At 33.6% G+C, this 10,077-nt stretch overlaps 1 long non-coding RNA gene across 1 annotated transcript; it reads left to right on the top strand.

Moving 5' to 3' along the window:
* Positions 1-8,510: 8,510 nt before the first annotated feature.
* Positions 8,511-9,839, top strand: LOC149649543 (uncharacterized). The gene is made up of 2 exons (XR_016371734.1): positions 8,511-9,262; positions 9,356-9,839. It is a non-coding gene; the product is annotated as an uncharacterized LOC149649543 (long non-coding RNA).
* Positions 9,840-10,077: the final 238 nt, after the last annotated feature.

Below are 10,077 nucleotides of genomic sequence, written 5' to 3'. Positions count from 1 at the left end.
GACATAAATAACAACCATAGTAGCACATCCCTGTGCCTCTACATACTAGAAACACTTCGTCACTGCGTAATAGTGACTTTCGGGAATTATATTAGGGGCTTGCCACGATTATCGAAAACAGCCGTCGTTTTAACAAAGTTTCCCAATTATGTTATTGTAAATTCTTTCGCATTTGGTCACCTTTTTTCTCATTGGACAGTTCGTTTTTCACTCACGTTCCCGGTGTTATTTGGCTACGTAAATTTGTTTTACAATATCTTAGTCCTTCGAAAAAATACCGATTATCTCTAAAACTAGGCACAACTATTGAAACGGAACTTTACAAGCAAGAGATTTGATTGTTATTCCTATTAGAACCCGATATAATTTACGTTGTTACGGCTGTCGGATGTAAGGAACGTTTGGAAGGAACCATTTCTTTATGTAGTAAGGCTGTTGTACTTATAGATCGAAAATTTAACAATCAGAATTTAAAAAAGCTATGCGTGTATATGGCTAAAATAAATTTGAAATGTTTAGGATATTTTGACTATAACGGAATTCTAATTGAAGCGAATAATACCGTTAACTTAGCTAAAGTTAAATGTACTATGGAAAAGTATTACACGCCGATATACTTGAAATTATAATTAATTTAACGGTAACATACTTACTTTTTTATTTACCTTATCCGAGTTTCAAAACTAAGGGACCACCACTGTAACATAGTTGCTTTGTAGTTACCCAATCGTAGTCTCTCACTTAAGGGAACAACACGGTAGCATAGTTACTTTGTAATTACCTTATAGTTGTCTCTCACTTAAGGGAACACCACGGTAACATAGTTACTTTGTAGTTACCTTCTCCGAGTTCCAAAACTAAGGGAACACCACGGTAACATAGTTACTTTATAGTTACCTTCTCCGAGTTCCAAAACTAAGGGAACACCACGGTAACATAGTTACCTTGGGAAAAGGGGGAAAAACTAACCCCCCATCCATGGAGTTTAAAGAAGTTCTTACCCCAGCAGAGACGTACGCTATACCAGCTATTGTAATTGTTATTTCCTACGATAATTTAATGGACTTCCGCGATTAATTAATTTTAAGTCATGTCAACGCAAACTCGTAGATATTTTAGCAACTGTTTAAAGCTTTATATTGTCATCATTATATTTAGCGATGGGGTAAATACTTCTATTATATCCCTTTGGATATGAAGGGAAAGTATATAAATTCGAATTCCATTTAGTTCAGCTCACGCATCAGGAGTTACTTTGGAATGCTTTAAACGAAAAAAATCCCTAGGTCTGAGTTTGTATTTCTGTTTGTATGTATAATCCGGGCCTGTAGTTGGATTCATCTTCTTTACGTCACGTTCCACCAAGAGAGCAATCACACTCAACATGTACAGAACAATTAGACTGGCGAAAGCCGGAGCCAAAGTTTTCAGGTTAGAGGTCAAATTCTCGATGATTTGATCTTTGTTGCTTTCATTCTCAAGGCAAAAATTGGTCAACCATACGAATTCGCTACGAATATCATGACCAGTTTCCAGAAAAGTTTGCAGTCTGTCAGTAATTAATTAACTATTTTAAGAGCTAATGAGTTAATTAGATTTTCATCAATTAGGGTATGTCTTAATTATATTTTATGTAACCATAAGGGTCTTGTTTTGGTACCTTTGAACGAATATTTCTCTGCCTTCCAAGGATGCGTTTTGCGAAAATAGATAGAAGGGTTGTTCCATGAAAATCTCCCCGTAGTTGACTCCCTCTAGGTGTTTATACCAGAAACAGTGACGTCACATTACCGTAGAATAGGCTATAAACGCTATATTTTCGTTCGCTTTGAATACTTCCTTTTCATTAAACCCAGACTCTTTCAGTTTCATAACCCTTTCCAGATAATCGTCGTAAAAATCATGGAAATATTTCTGGAAATGCATAATATTTATGATTCGACCTTTTCTAAAGGAAAGTATCAAAAGTGATCGGTGATCTGCATCGTAATTATTATTATTATTATTATTATCATTATTTGCCTGTCTTAAGAATTTTTAGTGGGAATAAAACGTCTGAAAAGAAGAGATCATGTAGAAAGGGAAAACATAATAGTAGAGAGATGCTATAATATTGTGTTTTAACAGCGGAATTAATATTTCTTCAAAGACATAGTGACATACTTTCATGTAGCGTTTAATGTGAAAATCATCTTGGACGAAGACCTTCATGTTGGGCTCCTTCATTAAGTCGTCGAGAGTATAGATTTTTGGGGATGATTGGTAAACGTGGTAAGAATACACATTGGCTTTTGTTATTGACACAAATAACACGATTGCGATCCTCAGAGAACCTACGTGTTTCAATGTGAAATGACTTTCGTATTAATAAAAATATATTCAAGCCTAACATTATTCAAAAACGTTTAGGTAAAATGCAAACTCTTGCCTATTTGCTTTTTTCCAAGGGTTGTTCTCAATTGTGCTAGTTTCCAATACAAAATTTTGACAAGTAGGTAAAATGAGCAAAGCCTGATAATTATTTTCAGGTTTAATTTTAAGGGTCAGGTTCATTATCAAAATTTTATACCCCATAAGCGGTACTGTTAAACATTCTGGTGACTTTAACATCTTCCGGTCGAAAGTATTTGACCAAAAACGTGTAATATGTGAATTGGATGGGTGGTCCCAGTTGATAACCAGTAATGTATGCTTTATTATATATATATAATATATATTATATATATATCCCACCAATAGTTAGTTGAATCATATCTCAAGTCGGTATTCTGAAAAAAAGTAAACGCCTAGATATTAATCGGTCGGAAATGTGCCGAAGATTATTCAATATTCAAAAATAATATTTTTTTGTCCATACTTCGTGAAAAACTCGTAAACTCTTTTCTTACAAAGAAATGAAATTAAAATTCGAATTTTACTTACGAGATTTCCAGCGTCAGGAATTAATTGAAGCTTATTACTGTAATTAATCGAAATTAAAGTCAGGAAGCTTATTTAATTACTGCATGCATTTACGTTTTGAAATTGGTTAAAAATTCCGCTACAACAGAATAATATTTAGAAACAGCTTTGAAATTGAATTCGCCCGTATTTTCCATGACGAATGCCTGAAAAAAGAAATTTTATCCTTGGAATATAAATGTCGTTATATAAATAGCTTTCTCTAGTGTCTTGGAAGCGATCAATTTTTGCAAATGATAATTTTGAAACCTTACCTTATCCAGGGCCATTCTCAAGGTTACATTGGAAAATAACATATTGAATATAGTTGATTACGTTACCCGATAACGCCAAATTATTTGAGCAATATTGATATATTATATTACGTTATTTGATGTTCCCAGGCAATTTGTTATTTAGCTTCGAAATTTGGCAAAAATGTGCCAGTTGTCATTTTCCACGGAGACGCGATCTGAAAATTTAATGTCATGGGAGTCTGTTTGTTTCGCGAAATGACGATGTCGATCGTTACTTGATTTTAAGGTGTGTCTACATTTGCAAACTTTTGGCCAAGTGTATACTCTACAGTATGCTGTAGCGTATTGAGGCACAATGTCAAAAAGCATTAGAATTATAATGACCATTATCAAGCGCGCACGAATACGTGAGAATGTGGACTGCTATCATAGAGGATATAAAGAAGAGGAATGGACAGTTGTTGTATTCAGTTATCGTAAAAGTTTTTGGAGCAACTTAAGGTACTTGGTTTCTTGGTGGTTACCTTGCTTTGTCTAAATATCACTCTCCGCCTCCAAATATATACAGTTAAGAAGGTGACATTTTCAACCACTAATGATATGTATTGTACAGAGAAGGTATTGTACCCAAATAGAAAAATCGGAACTGAATAGTAAATATTTGGCGAGATATTCCCTTTTATATTGGTAAAGGCTAAAGTGACTACTCCTCTTCTTTATATCCTCTATGCGCTATAAAGGCTCTAATTTAGCAATCTAAGTAAAAGGATACTGGCACGCTATCTGACTTCATTTCCCGTCGAATGACACGCATAGTTCAACAAAATACAAGACAATTAGCGTTGATACATATTCGATCGACGCGACTAGAACAAGTTGGGAAACCAAAATAAACCTCTCCAAGTCGAGACGCAATTAAGGTAATTTTCTTAAATAATTAAAAACATATAATTGATATTCGTTATTTTATATCTAGTTAAATCGTTTTGACAAATTTTATTCCCTAAATCATTTTAAACACAGCTAATGTTGACGTTTGAATTCAAGCGTATACCTCTATTACAATTTTTAAAAATTTAGTGTATATAAGGCGATTGATTCTCAATAAATTAGTAGGAAACCCGCAATTACGTGAAGCTTTATATTGCCATCATTATATTTAGCGATGGGGTAAATACTTCTATTATATCCCTTTGAATATGAAGGGAAAGTATTTAAATTCGAATTCAATTTAGTTCAGCTCACGCATCAGGAGTTACTTTGGAATGCTTTAAACGAAAAAAATCCCTAGGTTTTGTTTGCAGTGGAAGCACTGCCATTGGGAGGCTAGGCGTTTCTTGTAACCCTAGCCGATCACCTCGTATTTCTTAATCCTAACGATGGTAATGGGAAGCGAAAAATTGCTTTCTGTGAACTCCGATTTGGGAACTGCGAAAGCGGTGACAGACACACACACCCTGACACGTCCAGTGTAATACCTCTCCGTCACGATATCGTCACTTGGAGATGTAAAAACATTTGATCGGCCCAGGACAATTTATCCAAGTGTCGTGAGTTTACTGGGGTCACCACCCGCCTATTTAAAAAAGCGCCCCCTCAGGTCTAAGAACTCTGGGATTTTCACCGTTCTCTGCATGGATTGTTTGTCATCAATCTTGCGGATGGTTTGATATTCCATTTGGGTTGGGAGAATATGCGAAACTTTGTTAAATTCTATGTAAATTTAGGTGCTCTGTCCCTATTCCGCGAAGCACATGTTTCAAACATCACACCGGGGAATATAAACCAGTCTGGTCACATTTCCTAAAACTAGGGATCCAGTTAACAGCATGGTGAAAGGATTTTCAGCTTCAGTCACTTAGGAACCACTTCAATCACATTTAAGTTATTTACCATCGCTTTCATGTACATTTTAGAGATATGATGTAACTGTTATTCGTTATGTAAGTCATTTCACAGTAATTTTTATTGATATTTATTCATTTGACAACGTTTTCAAAAAGCTTTGATTGGACTAACGACACTTTTATCCGCTTTCTTAGTCATATTAGTTTGCTTTCAATTGAATAATTTCGTTTCACAGCGTTTTCAAACGCATTCTAGTAAATTAACAACACTTTCGGCCACTTTTTGAACATTCAACTTCATTATCAGTTTTATTTCAGTAATATAATTACAATATCAAACACATTTAAGTCGAATAGCGGGACTTTTATTAGACTTTAAACAGAACTTAAACCTATTTTTGGTGTTTTGCCAATACTTAGAATTGTACTTAAGTCATTTCATGAACGTCTTACTGCTTTTAGTTCCTTTGAATGCGATTTAATACACATTTTAGTAATTTAACAACACTTTGATCTACTGTCTTAGTCATATTAGTTCGCTTTCAATCGAATTATTTCATTTCACGTCAGCTTGATCCGTATTTTAGTAGATTAACAACACTTCCGACCACTTTTTCATCATTTATTTTCATTATCTGTTTTATAATAGTTATATATTAACAATGTCAGATATATTTAAGTCGAATGACGTAAGTAATAATGTTAAGCTTAACATTGTGCATTCCAATAATATATTTTAAGCCTAACAGTGTATTCCAACACCTCTGTTTCGACTTACGTTAATGATACGGAATTTGAAGCAGGTGTTGCGGAACTATTTAAGAAAACGGTGCCGCCGTCATATTCAAGAAATTCAAGCCAATATACTTCAACTTAATACTTCTAATTATATTTTAAACTTTAGAAATTATTTCAACTAAATATTCACCAATTTCTCTTTATTGAAAATATAGACATATTTCGTAATTTCAAGGAGAGTGAAGTGTAAATAACGTGTCCGGTGAAGGGGAATAGAGACACTTTCATGGTTAATAAACGGCCTATGCCAATTTCAAAATATTTCAAATTTTAGGAGTTATTTATATTCAAATTTAATACTATTTAACTGAATATATAGGCATATTCCAAATTTTAGGAGTTATTTCAACTTAATATCCGAATTAAATAGTTCTCTTTATTGATAGGCCTATTTCGCATTTCCAAGGATAGGAAATGTAAATAACGAGGTCGGTGAACGGGAATAGAGAAACTCGGATGGTAAATAAACGGCCCATAAGAAACCTAACTTTTAATTACATGTTTTGCCCTTTCACATCACTTGAAAATTAGTCTTTTAACAGCACTTTCAACGACTTTTTAGTCTTTTGACGGAACGTTTGATTGGGATTTAGTTAATTAATTAAACTTAAGCTACATTTAGCTGAATAACATCAATATGTCTCACATTTTTATTCGTTTTACATCGTTTTCAACTGCATTTAAGTAGAATAGCACGACTTTCATTCTAATTTTTCTCATTCAAGTGTATTTTACGCGAAATGCGTAACTTGTATTTGCATTGTTAATCATTTTACGTCACTTTTTATTGAAACTTATTCATTTGTAACACGCATTTTAAAATTTTCCATATTGTTTTGAGTTCATGTGACCCGACGATAGTGGTGTATCAATTCTTGTTTAAGTTTCAGTATTGGTTGAATTATAGGCTCGTATTTTCATTCTAAACCAAAGTATGTAACATCAGCAAATTTGACCCGCCTGTGTTCCAATATTTTTAAATACAACATCATTTGACAGTCAAATTGTATTTCTCAACTAAGAAAAATCGTTTCATCCATTGTTCGCGATTGACATTTTCAAATTTCACTCCGTTACACTTTACACTTATCAAATTATTAAGGGACTCTGCAAGGATTCGAACTGATAATGACGTCTTTATTTGAACTGATAAGATAATCTACCGCGTTGTCTATTTCCTCACCGACCTAGTTGCCAAAAGTCAACATGTCGATAAAAACCCCGAGCCGTGTGTATGACAAGGCTTTCCGATGCGTTCAATTTTCAACTTCAACATCGGAGTTATTATGTGTTCGTATTTACACAAAAAATAATTAACAAATCGTCCCATGTGTTAACAAAAAACCAAAATGCAATCTTAGAACTAGGGTTAAATTTCGCTATAGCCCCTAAAACATTAAATAAAGAAGACCTCATTACGGAAATTGAAACCGGACTTATAAACTTAATACTATGGATAAACCCTGCTTAGCACAAACTGAATTAAAATAATAAAAACTAATAACAAACCTAAACTCAACCTTCCAAGAGAACAATTCTCAGCCCTTAAAGAACTGAAGAACAACCGTGACCTAATTATAACACGCGCAGATAAAGGCGGATGCATTGTCCTATTAGATAAAGAAGAATACACACCAGACTTAAACGAACTACTCAGTGACACCAAAACATATAAAGGAATAAAAAGGGACCCAACCAATTCTTTCCACACCAAAGTAAAAAATACGATAAAAGATTGAATTACATTAACACCGATAGAAAAGAAACAACTTATCGCCATCCATTATGTAGCCCCTAGAATGTACATTTCGCCAAAAATCCACAAACCAACATTAAGGTTTAGACCGATTGTCGAAAATATTAACTCTTCAGCCCAACCCATGGCAAAATTAATTGTTAAAAACTCGGTTTCCTAGCAAATAAGCACGAACATTCGCTCAACAATTCTAGAGAGTTAATTCAAGAACTTAAAAAACTAGAAATAAATAAAGACGATTTACTCGTATCCTTCGACGTAGTTTCGCTCTTCACAAGCGTCCCGGTTAAAAACGCCTTAGAAACATTACGACAGCGGCTGGTCAACACAAAGCTAAACCATTTAGAAATAACTGAAATTATCATATTAGTAGAATTATGTGTTAAAAACCCATTTTTTAAAGCAAATGGCAAGGTATACATTCAAATAGAGGGCTTAGCTATGAGATCATCCTTGAACCCATTACTGTGTGATATATATATATATGGACCAATTAGAAAGAATTGCTCTGTTAAATTCCCCTTTTAAAGTTGATTTTTGGTGGAGATATGTAGATGATGTACTAGCACTGTGGCGGCATGGCCAGAATAACTTACAAACATTTTTAGAATTTATCAACTCAATAGACCAAGCCATACAATTCACACTAGAAATAGAAAAAAAATAGATCAATGCCATTTTTAGACATTCTAATCAACTGAACAACATGTTGAGCACCCAAGTATACAGAAAACCTTATTCAGTAGCCATTCCACCACATGCAAACTCTCAGCACCCCCTTAGCCAAAAACTAACCTCCTATTTTTTTATTGACCGGGCAACAAAAATTTGCTCCAACCAAGCAAATTTTAACCAAGAAATTAATTTTATCAAAGAAATAGCAAAAAATCGGGGTTTTGACAGTTCTATTCTAGGAGAGCGATAGCTCTCTTAGATAAGACCTCATACCGACTTTAATGTATAAGGATGGTTTTTTGATTGGTTATAACTTTTTTTGTATCGTATTAACTGCTTTGAAAAAATTCCACAGAACTACAATTCGGGACCTAAATATGTGGTTAAAATTTCAAAAAGATCCATCCATTAGTTTTTCTTATAAAAAATAAAGTTGCTAAGGGTGGTTTTCATTTCCATAAAAATTTTACGATATTTTGATGAAAATCATGAAATTTTCCATAGAAATAACATGGGAAAAATTTAACAGATAGCCTTTTTGTGGAAGCCGTCATGAAATAACTATACGTTTGTTTGATTTGAAAACGGTTTCAAATGAAAGCCTCATATTTAGTATTTGTGCTTTCCAGCTTTCATTGATTAATTTTAAGTTTTAGTATGTTTAATTTTAAATTTTCAAAATTACCCCAATCTGCGTTATTTAAGCATGGATAGACTGATTTACTAGAAAATTGCAGCGCGACCAAAATTGGCCTTTTTTTGCGTTTAGTTGCGTCATATTAATCCGATTGTTTTTTCTTAATGCCTTTTGGTTGAAATGCCCTATCGGTAGTGAGATAAGACTGCTTTAATATTGCCGCCGTGACAAATACCCCGTTTGTGGTCGCCATTTTTTTAAGGGGAAAAAATTTGAGAGTGGGTCCTTTATCGTTGTCATTTTCATATTTTTTGAGGATTTGCTGATGGATAGATTTTAAATATAATATAAAGTAGGTTTCAAGTTTTAATATAAGCCTAATTTCATAATTTTCCACCTTTCTATTGTCCCACAATCTGTTTCTAAACTTGCCACTTTTTTTAAGGCGGTGAAACCCGTGAAATTGCGCTAAGCCTTGGTCGCTTCAGCCCCTTTAATGCTTCTAATCGTGGTGCGCAGCCATGGTGAATTAATTTCTCTAAGCCTTGGTCAAAACAATATCCATAGTGCACCAGGCCCGTCAATCTTATTTCCCATCCTGGTTTCCTCATATATGCTCTGTCTTCGAAGTCTGCTTTGTATTATGCTATGAATTTATGCTTTATTTATTTCGTAAGCATAGGTAACAGTAGTGATAGTTAAAAATGCCGTTATTTATTTACTCAAATCAGGGTTCCATTGTATTAATTAAAACCTTGTATTCTACCTAAATGATTAAAATGTTTCATTTGGTAATGCTTTATGAAAAACAACGCTCACTACAGAAGATTTATACACATATTCCTCACCAACGTAACACGTTTGTTTACCTTGTAAACTATTAAATACAATAAATACTATTGCCATTAACGGTGATTTTCTGGAAAGTATTGACAGCAAACCTTATTTTCTTAATTAATAGTTTACATATTTATAATTTAACTCAAACACACTTTTAACAAGTTATATTAATTGTGGTTATATGTAATATTTCATGAATGAAGCTCAGTTTCGAACAAAACCACTATTAGTGAGCCATCCAACAAACAATGGTTTGGAACTAATAATAATAATAATAGATGGAAATGATTAACGCAAGTTGATAAAGAAATTAATAATCTTTTGATT

Source organism: Phalangium opilio, unplaced genomic scaffold, assembly GCF_054372755.1.
Source record: "Phalangium opilio isolate 3A_F unplaced genomic scaffold, DU_Popi_V2 ptg000088l_1, whole genome shotgun sequence".
In the NCBI taxonomy this organism is placed as follows: domain Eukaryota; kingdom Metazoa; phylum Arthropoda; class Arachnida; order Opiliones; family Phalangiidae; genus Phalangium; species Phalangium opilio.
This window is presented reverse-complemented; position numbering and strand designations above follow the sequence as displayed.